Source organism: Microtus oregoni, unplaced genomic scaffold (genome assembly GCF_018167655.1).
Source record: "Microtus oregoni isolate MIOR12 unplaced genomic scaffold, Mior012 000014F_ref0000157, whole genome shotgun sequence".
In the NCBI taxonomy this organism is placed as follows: domain Eukaryota; kingdom Metazoa; phylum Chordata; class Mammalia; order Rodentia; family Cricetidae; genus Microtus; species Microtus oregoni.
The window spans coordinates 30,539,073-30,559,742 of record NW_024543073.1 but is presented as its reverse complement, the minus strand read 5'-3'; positions in this window follow the sequence as shown (position 1 = coordinate 30,559,742).

Genomic DNA, 20,670 nt, shown 5'->3' with positions numbered 1-20,670 from the left:
ATGAATCCCAAACCTCATTTCAGATCACAGACTAAAGGCGGGGTTGACAAATGGACTGCTCAGAAATAGAAACCATTCTAAAGGTGACGCTTTGACTGTTAGTCTTTCTCACGTCAAAAGATATAAAACTAACTTTTTTTTTTGTATTGCTTCTGCCCAAGGAAGACCCTCCAGACAGAATGCTGCCATTAACCTTACTCTGTGTTCTACAGAGCATTTTTAAAAGGAGGTAAAAACATATCATGGGCGCAAACATGACTGAGGCTAGGAAAAGATTGGAAGAATGTTACCATTATTTCTTTTTAACAATAAGCAGACACTGAAAATTTCATCCACAATATTATTCTGAAATTAGTTTTGTATACAGGGATTTCTGGAGTAAATAGGGCTGACGTACAGCTCATTGTAGTTTTGGATCTGTGTGACTCAAAACTTTACCTACTTTCCTACAATTTAACAACTTAATTTTAAGTAAAAAACTTCATTCTAGAATGATTTTAATTTAGACAGTTGAATTATTCAGTATATTTTATTTATATATTCTTTCATAACATCTGGAATATCCTGTGAATTATATGAAGATACTTTTTCAAAATTGTAAAATATCTACATTTTATTACTTTTCTCGTTAACTTTGTTTGTATTATCAAGAAACAAACAAATTAGCAGTTTGTAATAAAATGACAGCGATCAAAATATCACCTCCCAAACTACCAGAAAGTTCATTTCCAAATCTTTTTATTTGTCTAAGGGACAGTCCAAAAAAAGTTTATCTTTGATATAAATGCACCTCAGGTTGTGCCATTTAAGCACGAGCACAGGATCTTGTACATTTCCGTGTAGCTGAAATAATCCCCTGCTGTGCTGACCAGTTGTCAGTGTGGAAAGCTGCAGTAAATATCTATATCATATAAAGAGAATTGAAAATAGGGAAGACCAACTGAAAAAGCTGACACAGCCCCAAATACTTTTCATGCACAGCCTCACTTAATTCTCGTGATTATCTCAAAGCAATAAAACAATTTATCGAGCTCTCAGAGCTGAACAGTGGTCACAACTGACACTGTTTCTCATCAAGGTTGCCTGGTTCCCACTCTGCTGAATTACTTCTTACGCAAGTATCAGTTCACAGTCATTGGTTAGTTAGATGGAAAAGCGGAAGCTGTATCTGAGTAGAATTCTAATACCATGGAATATATTGACTACTCAGGAAAAGTTACATATCTCTTAAAATCTTTAAAATGATTTTGTTAGTTTAGGTTAGCATACAGAGCAATGAGTTTCATTGTTGCATTTCCATGTATAAGTGGTGTTAAACTTTGTTGCCATTTGTTCTGGCTTCTGCTGCCTTAGGTCCCACTCTGCCTGATTCCCTTCCTCCCCCCAGACCGTTCCTTGCTTCTGCTTTCTTTGCACATGAATTCCACTATCATCTTGTTCTCTCCCCTAAGATCTTTTTAGCCCTCTCCTGATCTCCTTTCTACTTTCACAGCACTGCCCACATAACTCTATATAAACACACACACATCTGTAATTTAAAATTTATGTTGTGTTTACAACAGAAAATGTGGTATTTGTCTTTCTGAATCTGAATTATTTTACTTAACATAATAATTTGAACTCAGGTCATCATGTTTGTGTGGTAGGGACTCTACTGATGGACCCATCTCTCAAACCTCTAGACATTTTAAAACGTATTCCATAAACACATTGGTGTTTTCACTAATTTTTAATATGTCAATATTATTTTAAAATTCACTTTTTTTTTGAGAAAGAGGGTTTCCTTGTGTGATCCTAGATCTCCTTGGAACTCACTATGCAGTCCAGTTTGACTTAGATTTTCACAGAAATTCTAGTCAGGCAGTGGTGGCACACTCCTTTAATCCCAGCACTTGGAAGGGCAGGGGCAGGTGGATCTTTGTGAGTTTATTACGTTGGTCTACAAAGCGAATTCTACGACAGTCAGGGACACAGAGAAATGCTGTATTGAAAAGAAAATGAACTCACAGGAATCCCAAGTGACTTTAAGGCATTTACCCTCACAGTCAGTTAAAAATTTATATTTCTTGGGAGCTCAGTCCAGTGCTCCTGTGTGGGTCTCTGTCTCTATCTCTATCCATCACCAGATGAAGATTCTATGATGATATGCAAGATATTCGTCAGTATTGCTCTAGGATAGGGTCATTTCAGGTTCCCAATCCTCAGCTGCCCAAGGAACTAACTGGGAACCTCATCTTGGGCACTAGGGAGCCCCTCTAGGGTCAAGTCTCTTGCCCACCCTAAAATGGCTCCCTTAACTAAGAATTGTGGTTCCGTGCTCCCCTATCCACCTTTCCTTTATCCCAATTCTCCTGTTTCCCAGGTCCCCCCTCCTTCCCTTCTACCTTTTCTCTCCCCATCTCCCTTTACCCCCATCCCACCCCATCCCCAAGATCCCATTTTCTCCCCGGAAATTTGGTCTACATCCCTTAGCCAAGAGGACAACTATATGTTTTTCCTTGGGTTCACCTTCTTACTTAGCTTCTTTAGGTTCACCTATTGTAGACTCCGTGGTCCTTATTTATGGCTAGAAACCAATTATGAGTGAGTACATCCCATATTCATCTTTTTGGGTCCGGGACACCTCACTCAGGATAGTGTTTTCTATTTCCATCCATTTGCATGCAAAATTCGAGAAGTCATTGTTTTTTACCGCAGCATAGTACTCTAGCGTGTATATATTCCATACTTTCTTCATCCATTCTTCCATTGAAGGGCATCTAGGTTGTTTCCAGGTTCTGGCTATTACAAATAATACTGCTATGAACATAGTTGGTCCCAAGGAGGAGCAGAAGGAGGGAGAACATGAGCAAAGAATTCGGGACCACGAGGCGTGCATCCACCCACTGAGACAGTGGAGCTGATCTACTGGGAGCTCACCAAGGCCAGCTGGACTGTGACCGAAAAAGCATGGGATAAAACCGGACTCTCTGAACATGGCGAACAATGAGGGCTGATGAGACACCAAGGACAATGGCAGGGGGTTTTGATCCTACTTAATGTGCTGGCTTTGTGGGAACCTAGCCAGTTTGGATGTTCACCTTCCTAGATATGGACGGAGGGGGGAGGACCTAGGACTTACCACAGGGCAGGGAACCCGGACTGCTCTGTGGACTGGAGAGGGAGGGGGGGGGGAGAGGAGTGGGGGGAGGGGGAGAAGGGTGGGAGGAGGGGGAGAAGGGTGGGAGGAGGGGGAGAAGGGTGGGAGGAGGGGAAGGGAAATGGGAGGCTGGGAGGAGGTGGAAACTTGTTTTTTGTTTATGTTTTTCTTCTTTTCGCAATAAAAAAAAATTAAAAAAAATTTATATTTCTGTGTTACAGGGTTTTTGTTTCATTGTGATTTTTCATTTTTTTTCTTAAATTAAATCACTGCTTGGCCAATTAGTTCTAGCTTCTTATTGGCACTTACATTAATTTAATCAATTATTATTGATCTGTTTATTGCCACGTGGCAGTGGCTTATCAGCAAAGTTTCAGCATGTCTGACTCTGGCGGTGGCTCCATAGCATTCCTTAAGTGTCTTTCAGCCATTTACATTCCTCTGTTGAGAGTTCTCTGTTTAGGTCTGGACTCCATTTTTTTTTTTATTGGATTAATGTTTTTTTTCCGGGCAGTGGTGGCACATGCCTTTTATCCCAGCACTCGGGAGGCAGAGGCAGGCAGATCTCTGTGAGTTTGAGGTCAGCCTGGTCTACAAGAGCTAGTTCCAGGACAGGCTCCAAAGCTACAGAGAAACCCTGTTTCGAAAATAAAAATAAAGATTTTCATTCATTTCTATAAAATTTATAATATTTTATTCGTTATTAATAATTAAATAAATATAATACTTAATAATAATTTGTTATTATTTTTAGACATGAGTGAATTTATGAGGCTAAATACCTAGTAAAGCAAGGAATTTTTATGAAACGAAATCATTCAGGAGCTGAATTATCTGTAAATTTGTACACATGCTTGGCAATTATGGTATCTTGTTTGCTTTGTATTCTTTTTATTGACGGTCTTTGAAATGTAAAAAATTGGGGAGGTTTTATATTTAACTCAGTAATAACAATAAACTAAATCATTGTAGGTAGACTTAAATTCAATAAAAATTCCATAAGGGTTGCGACAGGAATTTTGTGTGCAATTGTGTATTTAGCTATTACAATTTTTGAAGAATTCCTTTACAAATTTTAGGAGCAAAATTTCAGCATAGGTTCAGCTGTATGTTGATGAAGGATATATAACTCAGTAGTTTGTTACTTACATCGGGTCCTGGTAACTGGCATTGGACAAAGCTCCCAGATGTTGCAATTCTTTTTCTACTAGTAGTATTGAGAGAACTTCTAATTCCATCATTTGACTCTAAAATCCATCAGCAGAATCTTTCCACACTCTGGGCACCCTGAGAATAGATTAGCCTACGACTACAATCTCATGGAGAAAGGGTGGAGAGCTGTGTTTGTTTTCTATGAAATTTCATGAACACACAACTAGAGCTATAGAGGGATCTTGGTTCTTTGGGAAAGTGGTTACAGGATTCATAACTTCTTTTCCATAAAATGCTATACTTTTTTCAACCTATGCAATCCTCCCATATACATTAGTCATCTCTAGTCCATTATAATACACAATATATTCTGGGTGATATATAAATAGCTGTTGCTCTGTATTATTTAAGGAATAATAAAAGTTTCCAAAGCTTAGGGTCAGTATTAAGTGAACAACACAATGGGCTGACAGTCATAGATTATATCCATTATGGTCAATTTAGTGCAAACAATACTGGAAGAATCTGGAAGAGAGGATACATTATCTCAAGCTCTTTAGAGTTAGTTATACACTACTTTTGTTACAGTCAGGATTAAATAGAGTATAAGGTACGATTTGTTTTGTTTTTGTTTTTTTGAGAATGAACTCAAATTTCTTTTGGCATATAAAGAACTTCATACTATCAGCTCAGTTTGGGGTGTTTTGAAGAGTTCAAAAAGAAGAGAACAGATTAAATAACTCGGGGATACATTGGCACCATTATAAGGACAAGTTTTTTGGTGGAATGTTCTGAATGGAGCAATCCTAACATTTCTGCTTTTGAATCAAGGTCCACGAGACTGTTGGCTAATGCAATTGTGGAGATAGTCTCATGAGCACTTTCTCAAAAGTCTTTTCATGGGTGAAAGTAGACGATTTAGCATTTTCAGAAAAAGACAAACATTTGTTAGTAATTCTTTTATTAGAAGAAAAATTCGTTTACTAAATACTATTTTTAAATACTTGTATTGAATTTACAATTGATTCTACAAAATTAGGCTCTTAAAAAATGCTTATCTTTGACTAGGCAGTGTTGGCACACACCTTTAATCCCAGCACTCAAGATGTAGGGGCAGGTGGAGATTTGTGAGTTCAAGGCCAGCCTGGATTACAGAGCAAGTTTCAGTCAGTAAGGACTTAAGGACTGTACAGAGAAGAAAAACCCTGACTTAAACAAAAACAAAAGCAAAAAAAAAAAAAGAAAGAAAGAAAAGAAAAAAGGAAAATGCCCATCTTCAGTCATCCCTTTCATTACTAATATTTTTCTAACTGAAAAAAATGCAATGTATGTTACAGACAACCTATCCCTATCATATCTGATTTATTTCCTAGAAAATTTGCTTTCTTTCCCTGGGGAGATTTCAGGTCACAAGTTTTTAAATTGATACTGAAGAACTAACTGATAAATATAAATCACTTAGGTCAAATTTGATTATTTTCTGAGTTCATCTCACGATTTGGTCCAAATGGAAGTGCTAATTTTCCAACCTATACTTTAGGGTACCTTAAATTTCTTTCCTCACAGAAATAACTTTAGACCTTTAAATTTGTAATGACATTTTCACACGTTTATTTTTAAAGAAAATAATTTCTCATTTCTTCATGCCAATGAACTGAATAAGATCTGTAATTAAAATCAAATCTAAAAAAAGAGTATATTTCAAAGGAAGTATTTATTTCCCCCAAACAAAAACAGTACTGAGATACTGACAAATATCTGATCCTTAAGATATAACCCTGATTCTCCCAACCTGACCTGCGGTGACGCAGGGAACCTGTAGGAGACAGGGAGTGATGTCAAGTTTGTTTTATTGAAGGTGAATTAACAAGGCCTGAAGAGAAAGCCGAGCTCTGAGAGCTCGGCCAAGGCTTTTGCATGAAGAAGCAGCAAGGAAAATATGAGATGCATAAAGACTCTGCACAGAAGCTTTAGAGCTTTGATAAAATATAAAATGTCTTTAACCCCTTGCTGTTCTTGCAAACGCCTGCAATTCAAGAATTTTATTATTCTGGGGCTAACGTATTTTAAACCTCAATAACTGAATGTTTCCTTTGGGATACCTTCAGGCAAACTGTATATTGATTTTCTCAGAATGCACTGTATTTTTCATTAGTACCAAGGTTTGGTGGATATCTAGTCATTTGTTCACCAAATTCCTCTGAAAATTAAAATGGACCACTCTATTTTGGCTGCAGAGCCTTCGGTGCATGGGTGGGTTTTTCCTTCCTCCACACAACACTACCAGAGCATCCTATTGAACAGTCATGGGTGGGTTTTCCTTCCTCCACACAACAACAGAGCATCCTATTGAACAGTCATGGGTGGGTTTTCCTTCCTCCACACAACACTACCAGAGCATCCTATTGAACAGTCATCTTGTCCAGATTATGTCACACCAAGTCATGATCTTAACTTGGTCCACCATTTCCCTCTAAACACTATTCCTTTTTGGCCATTTGATTTTCATGACTTATTGGCTGTAGTCAAGACTAAGAATGTTTTTCTGACCTCCCTCTGACCTTTAAGCTATAAAGTTACACATATAATATATGATACAAACAAAAATAAGATCTCTATTTAAACCTTCATTTGAATTACCTAGGAAAGTTAGGTTATCAAAAAATAAAAAGCAATCTATGTTGGATTAGTTCAGCAGCATTTATAAATAAAAAAAAATAAAAAGCAATCACACTGCCTCTGTTCTGCATTTACTGTTTCATACTTTCGAAGATGATAGATAACTGATTCTCATAGTTGAAAGAAATCCCTAAATGATTTTGTTGTGATTCCAGTCTCATCCTTTATGAACTACTTCTAGTTGAGGAGAGCTCCACTTTCCCTTCCAGTGTTCACTGCTCAGCGGGCAGGGTACATAGGCAAGAGGCCCTGTTGTCCAGGAATCTTACATATTATTTATTGCATGGTATTGAGACAGTTTATATTCTATGAGCCACCTTCTTCTTCCCCAACAAAGAAACAATTTGACGTATTTAAATCATTCCTCATGTGGTTTGCTATTCATATTTTATTCTCCCAACAACCTTCCACGTAAGTGGATAGCCGTGCATCAGCGTTATAAACAAGAATCTGCCAAAGTTTTCAATAATTTTAGAAGACTTTAGGTAAATTCCCTGGAAATGTCAAGCACTTATTATGATGTGGTGGTTTAAATAGGAATGGCCCCCATAAACTCATATATTTGAATGCCTGGTCATTAGGGACTGGAACTACTTGACAGGGATTAGGAGGTGTGGCCTTGTTAGAGAAAGTGTACTGCTGCAGATGGCCTTTGGGGTTTTCAAATGCTCAAGCTAGACCTAGTAATCGCTATCTTCCTGCTGCATGCCAGTCTGGATGTACAACTCTGAGCTACCTCTCCAGCATCATGTCTGTGTGCTTGCTACCATGCTTACTGATGTTATGGACTATGATAATGGACTAAGCCTCTGAAACTGTAAGCCAGTCCCAATTAAATGCTTTTTTTTAAGAGTTGCCACGATCATGATATCTCCTCACAGCAATAGAACATTGACTAAGACAGATTTCAGAGTAATAATCTGAAGGACTGAGGTAGGAGTCATTTTAAACACACACTGTGCCACATTTCCTGTTTGTGTCCTTAAGGATTTTGAATTCCTTCTTTGAGCAGACAACTTTTCTAATTATGGAAGAGTCAAATGTGAGTATTACTGGAATCACACTTCCAGTTACAGAACATACGTCTTCTTAAGGAAGAAGGTGAGAGTAGTCAAAACAAATGGAACCAACAAAATGAATGTGAATTCAGGTAATTGGTTAAGATTAAATTTAATTGTTGTTCAATCATTTAGATGCCCCTATATGTTGATGTTTCTTTTTCCACAACTGTAAAAAATTGTATGATAATATTTTAACAGTCGCTGTATAAAAAATTTTTCTAAATATTTCAATTAATTTTCTTCAGAGAAATTCCTAAAAGGAGAAATAAAATACAAATCTTGTATCAGTTAGAGATAATTTCATCTGTAAGAAGCAATAACCCTTAACTAAAAACATCTTTGACCATCTTCAATTACAATCAAATAGTAACTATTTTATGAATTGTTTGAAATATTAATGATAAAATTTATAGTATCAGAAGAAGGAAAAACAGTGTTAGAATTTAGAACTGTTTTCACTCACTGAGGTGGCAGAATGATGGCTCTTTGTCCTCCTGGGGACTTCTCATTCTCAGTGTCTCCCATTTGCTGTTAGGCTTGTGTCCTCATTGGTTGCAATGTTACTTTTTCTGAGCATCTATGCCATTATCTAGGTCACCAGAGGCAGTGAGTTCTCATATTAATCAGTTTAAAAATTATTATCATCATTATTTAATATTATTATTACATAAGACCTACTCTTTCAACAATGTTCAAGCATAGAGTACATTAATGTTAGCTATGGTCATCATTGTATCAAGTGTGTTTCCATCTTGAGTAAGTTGGTACCATTTGAAATTTTTTTTCTACTTCATTATCTCTGCATATTCCTTAGGTTGGATTTTTTTCTATTTCTAAAATTATATGGCTCATATTTTTTCTCTAGATCTCTTTAAACTGTAAACAGGCAAATCAAATTTGCATTTTGTTTCTTCCCCAATTTTGCCATTAGTATGTTAATTTAACACCACATCATCCCACAATGGCAGCAGAAGCAGGGCTCTATTTTTGCCAAAATAGAAGATAACTTTTAGAAGTCTAGAGATACCAAGTTTGACTATCCACTATGAAACAAACAGTTTCTGAAGCTAGAAGGTGTATTGGTGAAAAAAAAAATTATTCTAGTGAAGAGACAATGTAAATGGATGGTATATAAGGTCAGTCAATTTTATAAACAAAAATGGAATTGAGTTATGGAATAGAGTGATGGACAGTGCTGTTTTATAAGAAATGCTCAGAGAAGTCTCATAGTAGGTGAGTTTTTATAGGGATCTGAAAAGGGCAGGCAGCTAACTACACGGAGAATGCCTGGAAATGCTTGGTGAGCTGGAAAAACAGCAGGGAACTGGCATGCCTGCACACACTGAGTAAGGCCAGAATGAGGAGGGAGGGGAGGACACACCACATTCCCTTCTCAGCTTGGACAGGGCTTTGCCGGTCCCTTTTCTGTTCCTTTTCTTCCCCGTTCTTGTAGACCCGGTACTCCAGTGAAAAATTTTGTTTTCATTCTCCTGATAATGACTGTAGGTATTCTTCCCTCCCTCCCTCCCTCTCTCCTTCCCTCCCTCCCTCTCTCCCTCCCTCCCTCCCTCCTTCCCTCTCTCCGTCCCTATCTCCCTCCTTCCCTATCTCCCTCTGTCTATCTCTCTCTTTCTTCCTTTCATTTTTTTCTTTTGTTGCTTGGTGTTGCGTTTGACTCTGGGACCTAATATTTCTGAGATAAGCGATCTATCACTGGACCAAATTCCAACATTTAAACTTCATTTCTGAAGAAAAATTTGACTAAGTATAGATTCCTGAATTGATGGCTTTTATTTCGTATATTAAAAAGAACACTGTAACACTTCACTTTGACTTCTGCAATTCCCGATGAATAAATTCTCTGTCATTGCAACAGCAGGGAACTATTTTTTTTCTGCTTTGGGTACTGTATTTTTTTCCTGTAGTCATTATTGGGATCGTAGCTTTTAGTCTGTATCAATTTGATTATCCTGTGCTTGAGGTTAGATTTCCTTGACTTTATCTTGTTAGGGCTTTGCTCAGGTTTTGAATTTGTTGGTTTTTGTGTTATATTTGGGGAAGTTTTAATCTATATATGTGTGTGGACACATGCCCATGCATACACACAGACACACACAGAAACACACAAACATGCACACACAGAGACGCACACAGAGACACACACAAATATGCACATACACTCATGTGCACACACACACACAAATACACACACACACCACATGCACACACACACACACAGGGTCTTACATTTTCCCCTCTCAAGAACACAAATGACACAAATATTCTTTTATCATTTTTTTTCTTGTAGGTCTCTGAGCTCTGTTCGTTTTTCAATGTATTTTATCTCTATTGTTGAAATTGGATAATTTCAGTCCAGTGCTTAGATGTGGGTCTCTGTCTCTATTTCTTTCTGTCGCCATATGAAGGTTCTATGGTGATATTTAAGATAGTCATCAATCTGACTATGGGACAAGGCCAGTTCAGGCACCCTCTCCTCCACTGCCCAGGGTCCTAGCTTGGGTCATCCCCATGGACTCCTGGGAACCCCTCTATAGCCAAGCCTCTTGCCAACCCAAAAATGGTTCCCTCAATTAAGATATCTCCTTCCCTGCTCCCATATCCGTCATTCCTCCACCTCATCCATCTCACTCCCCCAAGCCCTCCCCAACCCTCCCCTTATCCCTTCTCTCTCCCCCCTCCTCTTCCCCCACCCCTGTAGTAATAGGGGTGGCGGGGCTGTGTCCCCAGCACCCCGGCTGCCTGCTCGGCTAGCTTATGCCCCGAAATAACAACACACAAACTGTATTCATTTAAACACTGCTTGGCCCATTTCTAATCATCTGTGTGTAGCACCCCAAGGTGCGCTTACCGGGGAGATTCTAGCCTAGTCCATCCTGGGTCGGAGCTTCATGGCATGTGTCTGCCCGGGAGCGGGGCATGGCGTCTCTGCTGAGGCATCTGCTCAGGAGAGCAGAGCTGTGGAGTCTCTGAGCTCACTTCCTCTTCCTCCCAGCATTTTGTTCTGTTTACTCCTCCCACCTATCCTCTAACCAATAAAATGGGCCAGGGCAGTGCCTTTATTAGCCAATGACCTTCCTCCATCATTTCCCCTTTTTCGGTTTAAACAAAAAAAAAGGCTTTAACATAGTAAAATTACATATAACAAAACAGTTATCAAGTAAAAGTTACAATAATCTTTATCATAACTAAGAAAAACTATAACTAACTATTCTTAACTCCATCAAAGACTCCAGAAAGATACAATACTACATAAGCAAACAAGAAAAAAACAACTTTTAAAACTCTAGAAATGACAGAGACATCTCGCTGCCTGGACAGTCACCCAAAGTTCCTCTGTACCGTTGGGGCATCCATCTTCAGCCTTCAGGCCCATGGTATCCAGCAGACATTTCCATAAAGCAGGAAAATTCAAAGTCAGTTCAGTCACTATCTGTTGTGTCCTGCAGAATGTCTCGTGGACTCTTTCACGAATCAGGAACCCCGAAAGATCATCTCACCTTAGACAAGTTCAGTAGTCCTCTCTCTGTGGGTTCTCTGTGTCCAGTTTATGCAATAGTCCAGGCAAGAGCAGTTTCTTGCCCAAATGGCTATCAAACTCCATAACGAGCCTCTTCGATGCCCATCTTCCTCTGGAAGTAGATTGGTGCTGCCAGGAGCAGAGTGTCTCATTGTCATGAAAAGTCCTAAATTATTAAAACATTTAAAATGCCATATTCTATAATCTTTGAAAAATATGAAGAATGCCTATCTAAAATATATCTATGTACATCTAGAAAATCTTAACTAACATGACTACAAACTTGACTATTATTATGATTATCTATTAACAATTTATATTTCCTAATTATACATTACATTTTTAATAATGAACTACACAATCACAACACCTTAATTAAAATCAGAAACACTTATACATATAACAAAATTGACCTTAAATCTATATCAATAAAGCAAAATCCATATTAATGCAAATTATTCATATCTATATCATATCCCCCTTTAAATGTAAAAGAACACTTATAAACATTTTTTGGGAATATGGGCGTAGTTATTTCTCTCCAAACTGCTTCCTGCTGAATGGGGGCATCGTTAATTAGGTCTTTCATGGTATAACCTGTGTGCTAGTTTCATCTCAGTTGGCAGTTGAGCGAAGCAATTTTTTGAAGGCGTTCACACCAACCCTTCAGGAGGGCGTGGTCCATCATACCATATCGGAATAGAAGAAATGAACAGCGTCTCATCCTCTGTGAAAACAAAATAAGAAACTCCTTTTCCAAAGTATCATATCCTTAGATTCAAATTCAAAATATCTATGTTGGATTAGTTCAGCAGCATTTATAAATAAATATCTTTTAGCAGCTGTTGCTCCTTCCTCAGCATTCAAATAATTCAAAGAGAGCATAATAGCATACAGTATCAAAATTCTCTGTGTATTTTCCATCTTTGTGCAGCTTTGTTTTAACCTCTATTTTGTTTATTTTTACTTTTAACTCTTTGCTTTTTGAGACAGGTTCTCTGTATCTTTGACCTGAAGTAACTCTGTAGACCAGGCTGTCTTTGAACTCTCAGAGATCCGCCTGTCTCTGCCTCCCAGGCATTAGGATTAAAGGTGTAAGCTACTACACCTTGAACTCACAGAGATCTGTTTGCCTCTGCCTTCTAGGCACTGGGATTAAAGGCGTGTGCTACCACACACAACAACTCTCTTCCTTTTTTTTTTTTACTTTAAGAACTTCAACTTTTAGTCTGCATACATTTTTAACACGCTTTAAACCATTCAGAAATTTTCTCTGTCTTTGAATCTCTCTTTACTGTATATCTCTCTTTTTCTGACCACATGAATCTTTAATTTACCAAGCAATCTCAGTAGGATTAAAGGTGTGGCTTTGCCGGCTGGATCCAGACCATTCCTTAGCTTTCCAGCCTCGTGGCTGAGGTACTGGCTGTAGCCATGTTTACTGTGACAACTCTATGGCATTTCAAGGTCCTTGCCAGCAAGCGAGCTTCAGCAGCCTGTGCTTGCAAACCGCACAAACCACCTGCGTAAAAGAGTCAGAGTTTGCCCTGGCAGGGCAGCCCAGAAAGCCGGCATTTTTAAATGGCGCAGCTTTTTTTCTGCTATGGCTGAAAACCGAAAAGCATGCGTTCAGCTTTTCGTCAACAGCATTTAAGTGTTTCGTGGCAGGACCTCTTAATGAGCTGCAGGCTTTGCAGCTAAAGCTGAGTCAGGAAGCCTCTCTTAGATGAGGTGCTTGCTTTCCTCTAGCAAGCAGAGTAGAACCGAGAAATTGCTGCTACCAAGAAACCAGGCACAATGCTTTCATTTTGTTCTAGAATTACTTCCCAAGCTGTCTCAGGCTTTATGTGGAAGCAGTTGTCCACGTGGGCGCCATATGTAGTAATAGGGGTGGCGGGGCTGTGTCCCCAGCACCCCGGCTGCCTGCTCGGCTAGCTTATGCCCCGAAATAACAACACACAAACTGTATTCATTTAAACACTGCTTGGCCCATTTCTAATCATCTGTGTGTAGCACCCCAATGTGCGCTTACCGGGGAGATTCTAGCCTAGTCCATCCTGGGTCGGAGCTTCATGGCATGTGTCTGCCCGGGAGTGGGGCATTGCGTCTCTGCTGAGGCATCTGCTCAGGAGAGCAGAGCTGTGGAGTCTCTGAGCTCACTTCCTCTTCCTCCCAGCATTTTGTTCTGTTTACTCCTCCCACCTATCCTCTAACCAATAAAATGGGCCAGTGCAGTGCCTTTATTAGCCAATGACCTTCCTCCATCACACCCCCACCTCCCATGCCCCCAACTTTTGCCTGGCAATCTTGTCTGCTTCTGATTTCCAGGAGGATCAGTATATGTTTTTCTTTGGGTTCACCTTATTATTTAGCTTCTCTAGCTTGCGAACTATGGGCTTAATGTCCTTTGTTTGTGGCTAGAATCCACTGATGAGAGTACATACCATATTCATCTTTTTGGGTCTGGGTTATCTCACTCAGGATACTACTTCCATCTACTTCCATCCATTTGCATGCAAAATTCAAGATGTCATTGTTTTTTACCACTGAGTACAACTCTAATGTGTAGATGTGCCTCACTTTCTTTATCCATTCTTCCGTTGAGGGGTGTCTAGGTTGTTTCCAGGTTCTGGCTATTACAAATAATGTAGGTATGAATATAGTTGAACAAGTGCTTTTGTAGTATGATTGGGCATCTCTTGGGTATATTCCGAAGAGTTGTATTGCTGGATCCTGAGGTAGGTTGCTCCCAAGGTCCAGTTGAAGAGCAGAAGGAGGGAGAAGATAAGCAAGGAGGTCAGGTCCGTGAGGGATTGGTCCACCCATTGAGACAGTGTGCCTGAGCTAATGGGAGCTCACCAACTCCAGCTGGACTGGGACTGACGGAGCATGGAAACAAACTGGACCCTCTGAATGTGGCAGACAATTGTGTTAGACTGAGGGGCCAATGATAATGGCACTGGGATTTGTCTCTACTGCAGGTACTGGCTTTTTGGGATGCCATTCTATTTGAATGCATAGTTTCCTAAGCCTGGATGGAGTGGGGAGGGCTTTGGACTTCCCACAGGGCAGGGCACCCTACCCTCTTTTAGGACTGGAGGGGGTGGGAAGAGGAGAGGAGGAAGTAGAAATTTTGATTGGTATTATTTATAAAGTAATAAAAATAAAATAAAAGGAAATACCTATTTCCCAATTTAAATAAAAAAAGAAATTGGATAATTTCTATTTTTGTATCTCCAAAGGCACTGGCCCCTTCCCCATTTTTTACATTGACTTATTTTCTAATAAAATTATTAACTACGTTTAGTTAGCAGGTGAAGTAATGGGTTTTACTATGGTATTTCTATGTATTTGTGTGTGTATAAAATTCACCATACTCTCTTCTTGCTCATCCCACCTCTGCCTTCTTTCAATATCTTCCCCTCTTGTGCTGGTTTTTTCTTCCTTTCAAACAGTCCTTCTTCCTGCCTCATGTCACATCTTTTCCGTTACCCTTTCTCGTTCCTCCCTCCACTCCCTGTAGACCTAACTCTTCAATCCCTCTTATCATCTTCCCATCTTTTAATTATTTTTTAAGTTAGCACATGAGCTGAGCTCACATACATGTATCTTCACACTTGTCTTATATTCCCCTCCTTCTGATGGACATCCCCTGAAGTACACTGACTTTTTAACTCTTTCATCTCCAGATTACTCATGAGTCTATCCATTTTTAATCTCATTAATTACAGTTTTCCGGTCTAAAACCTCCGTTTGAATTTTTTTTTCTGTTTTCTATCTCTTTGCTAAGCCTCTTACTTCTTTGATTGAAGAGAATTTACAGTTTTATAGTAATATTTTATTGTGGCTACTTTACATTTGTTACAGGAGAATTCTAACACATGGGACCTCTAAATAAAGTTGTTTTATCTGTTTTCCTTACTCAAGTTGAGATTTTTCATGATTTTGCTACAATGAATAGTTTTATATTTCATCCTGAGCATTTGAGTACTAAATATAGGACTCTGTTTTCTATTTAAACCTTCTATTTAGTAAAGATTCAGCAGTTAAATTAAAAATGTGCATTCTAGCATAGCTCTGTAGGCTGTGGCTCAGATGTTAGTTTGGTTCTCAAAGTCTTCACAGTGTTGTTCTAGCTTAGTCCAAGTTTTTGCTTTCCAGAGAACAGAGCAATTATAAAAAGTATTCCAAATTCATTTAAATTTCTACTTTCTGCAGTGTTCATCCTGAAGGTATGCATAGGCTGCCAGCCACAGCACATATAGCTCATCTCATAGGCCCAGGACAGCTCCACTCCACACTTGCTCCCGTCCTTGGTAGTCATCCCATGATCCTGGTATTTTTAATACCTTGGAGTCTCTATTGCAACTGAAGTTGCACCTTTACTAGTGGTTTACTGGCCTTTTTGCAGGGACTCAAGCCTTGCCAGTCTTGCTTCTTTCTATCACCTCTTCATTCTTGCAGCTTTCATGCTTCCAAAGCCACTACTATGTAGGATCCTCTTAAGCATTGCCATGTTCAGTTGCAAGCTTGAGATACAGTCTTGCCCTCAACCCCATACACCAACCATCACTAGGCCACATCTTCTGTGTCCTGACTCAGAGGGAACACCTCCATGAAGATTTTGTTTCAATGATGCTGGTCTCTTACTAATCACAACTGATTTTTCAGCCCCAGATAACTGGCATCAGTCTCCCCTGTATGTAAAGCAAAGGATCTACGAGGGGTGTTCTTCAGCCTCAACTGACCTGAAATGATACATTCTTAATTAAAATATATCATTTGATCAGTCCTCTTAGTATTTGCTTCCCACAAAATCTTCATAAGACAGGCCTCTACCATCTAATTTCTCCAATACTTATATGTCTCCCCTGAACAGTCTATTAAGAATTGAGCTGTCAATGACTTTTCTAGTTCAACATTCCAAATACTTCAAAATCCTCCCGAAAACAGGATGACCAGGCTTGTCACATCTATAGCCCGTTCTCTACTACGAATTTCTGTTTCAATTTGCTTATCTGTTACGATAATAAAGTGCTGACCAAAAATAAGTTAGGGGAGGAAAACATTTATTTGGCTTATACTTCCATGCGACAGTCCTTCATTAAAGGAAGTTAGGGCAGGAATTCAAGGCAGTAATCTGGAGAACAGAAGCAGAGACCTTGGAGGCATGTTATTTACAGGCTTGCTCTCCATGGCTTTTTCAGCTAGCTTCTTGTACAACTTAGGACCACCTCCCCACCAGATGTGGCATTGATTCATTAGGCTAGGCATTCTCCATATTTAATGAGAATAAAACATTTCACAGATAGAATGAGTCTTACTAACATTCTGCTATACTCACAGATCAGTGCCTTATTAAGCCATCATCAGAAAAGCTTTCTTCTGCAGCAGATGGGAACAAATACAGAGCCCCACAGACAAATGTTATGCAAAGTATGAGAGAGACCTTGCAACAATTAGTCTTAATTGGAATGTCTTCATGAAAACCTTCCACTCAGGGCTCAGGGAATTTCTCCAAAGAGGAAGCAAATAAAGTGAAAGAGCTAGAGGTGATGGAAGACACCAAGGAAAGAAGGCTTTCTGAAGCCGCATGCTCTAAGATCATATGAACTTACAGAGACTGAGGCAGCAAGTACAGGGCCAGCATGGGTCTGCACTAGGTCCTCTCAGTATAGAGTATAGCTTCCAGGTTAGTGTTTTTATGGTATTCCTGAGTGTGTGAATGAGTGAGTGTAGTGGCATTTCAACTGTATTTTAATAAATAGACTACCTAAAGGTTTGAGAGTAAAACACTGGTCAGCCTCACAGACCAGGTTATGGTAACACACAGCTTTAATCCCAGTAGCCACACTAGTTGCCATAGAAACCAGGCTGTGCATGCCTTTAATCACATTGGTGCACGCCTTTAATCCCAGCCCTAGAGAGGATTATAAAATGGGAGGAAACAGCTCTCAACACAGTCTCATTTTGAGATTCCTAGAGACAGGATCAGCATTTTGGTCTGAATTCAAGGTAAGAGCCAGTGGCTGACTGTTTTACTTTCCAGATCTTCAGGTTGAACCTCAATTTCTGACCCGGAGTTTTTATTAATTGTACTTCAAGTGGATCTCTGTTTCTTGTGACTTCTCTTGGGCTCCTTTTCTTATGTTTGTTTGTCTTGTCAGACTCTGATGTGATAGTTTTTGTTTGATCTCATATTCTAGGTTTTAATATATTTTATTATCTCTTTGAAGCCTGTTTTTTCTTTTTACTTTTTTTGCCTGTTTTTTTTTTTTCCCTAACGAGAGATGGGGAGTGGATCTGGATGAGAGGGGATGTGGGGACAAACTGGATGGGAGAGAAGGAGGGGAAATCTTAATTAGGATATAGTATGTGGAAAAGAATCTATTTTGGCACATGACTTTAATCCCAGCACTCAGGAGGCAGAGGCAGGTGGATATCTGTGAGTTCGAGGCCAGCCTGGACTACAAGAGCTAGTTCCAGGACAGGCTCCAAAGCTACAGAGAAACCCTCTCTCGAAAAACCAAAAACCAAACCCAAACCCCAAAAACAAACAAAAAGAATCTATTTTCAATAAAAAGAAAAAGAAAATACCCTACAGTCTTGAAGGACAGTCTGATGGAAATGATTTCTGAGCTGAGGTTTCCTCCTCTTAGTGTCTCCAAGTTGTGTGAAGTAGGGAAAAGCTAAACAGTGTATCGTTGAAAGTAACAAGGTTTATGGCTCCCTAAACTCACCCAAACTAAAATTTGATGTAGTTCATCTTTGCCTTGACTTAAAACACATTTCTTCCTTGTTTTCTTGACATCATTTGCTTTCTTGTGTTTTCCTGACTTATAAGTCTGTCTTTTCTTAGTTTTATTGGCAAATGAACTATTGGCAGAGAACTATTGGAACTTTATAAAATAAAACCAATGAACAATCATCAGAACTCAGTTTGAAAGCACTCACTCTAATAAGATTCAGGATAATAGCAAGACAATAATAATTGTATCAGATTCAAACAAAGTAGCCTAAACAAATAACTAAGGTACTTATGTTATGATAGAAGCCCCTCTGGCTCGTGGATCCTTTCCAGGGCTATTAGCAATCTAGACCATGTGAGGGCTGATATACAAAAGAGCTTTATCTACACTCAGAAAAGAGCTACTGTGGCAAAATTCCCCTTAGAGAAAAACACCATCAATAAATTTGAAAGAAATAAGAAAATGCCAACATTTAAGAATCTATAATGACATGATGAACTTAGGAAATGATAATAGATGGTGACTAAAAAATTAAGTCAACAATGACTAACTCCATATATCCAGCACTAAAAGACACTCACCAGATAAAGTGTGGCTTCTGACAACCCCTAGCCATGTGGTAGCCATGGACTGTCTGAAATGTTAAATTCTTTAATGCTACACTGTACATCTTAAAGACAAATAAAAGAAAGTAAAATATTTCATTGTTGTTTGGAAATACTGATTAATATTGAAATGTTAAAATTTGGACACATTTAGATACACAAAATATTAAACCAAATTTTCCCCTATTATTATTATATCTTTTTTACTTTTAGGAAGTGTAGGTTGTGTAAAATTATGTGTATATGCTTGTACTATACTTCTGATTGTTCATGAATGGATAAATCTTCATTGTCCAGAACATTGTTTCAAACTCTGGCTGCATCAAATAGTTCTGTGCTGTGTAAATGAATAAAATTGCTAACACATAAACGAGTTGAATCATTTACATGATTTCATGTACTGAGAAACCAGATCTAATTGAGGCAGTACCATGGTGAGTGAGAGAGGTGGAAATCATGGGGATTACAAAGAGGGTTTAAGGGAAAGCATGGGAACACATGCCTTCTGCTATCCGAAGTGCTGATCATTCGTAATGTGATTTAAATATGTACAAAAAAATCCACTCAAATTAATGCTTTTTCTGGGCTCATCTTTTCTCTTAATATCCTTCAAGCTTTTGGACTTTTAATTTTTGCTTTGTTGTTTATTTGGCTTTAAAACTCTGCTGAATCAACAGCTAAAAATGCATGTAACTTGAAATGAAAAGAAACCTTGTCACTAAATGCGTCGAGAAATTAGAAGTTTATTAGCATATAGTAATTATACAAAATAATGATGTCATGATATTTTCATACATTCTTGAAACATAATTTGAATACATTTGCCTCCTTGTCCCTATATTCTTTCCTCCCAGATCCTTTCTTTCCCCTAATACTCTCCACTCTTGTGACCCTTTCCCCCTGTGTTATGGATATGAAAGAAAACATTTTAATTTGGGGGAGGGGGAGTACAATTGAATGAATATTTATAGCCATATGTTGGAATGTTTGTCCCCTTGTAATAGCAGTAGCAGGAGGAAGAATTGAGAGATGACTAAATTTGGAATGCAAAGTATCTAAGTAGGGTTGTGTCCTTTATGAAAAGATCTTTACAGTCTTCATAACCCCTCTTTGCCACAGCAAGAAAATAAGTTTCTAAATCTGCTTTGCTTCATGGTGATATCCAGTTTACCCACTTTCATTCTTTTTTATGGTTGAATAATATTCCATTTATAATATTTACATCATATTTTATTTCTTCATCCTTTAGAGGGTAACTAGAACATTTTTATAACTTTGTTATTGTGATTGGTGTCACAGTAAGCATGGGTGTCCAGGTACAAAAATAGGGGTTGTATTTTTGCTGGACTCTCTTTTTAACATTTTTTTCTGAGAGTATCATACATGGATACTGTATTTACATCATTTTCACTGTACATTGTATTCCTTCTATGTTCCGTCACCTCCCTCTCATCTTTACATCTTATTTAATTATTATTCTCTCTCTCTCTCTCTCTCTCTCTCTCTCTCTCTCTCTCTCTCTCTCACACACACACACACACACACAGTTAAATGTTGTAAATAATCTTTCTTGTGCATTGTGAAGATGTTTCTTTGCCAAGGTGCTTTCTGATTGGTTTAATAAAGAGCTGAATGGCCAAAAGGCCAGGCAGAAAGAGGCTAGGCAGTTAGGTGAGACTTCCAGGCAGAGGGAGAAGGGGAGACATAAATCTAGGTGGGGGAGAGATGCCAGAGGACACAGAGAGGA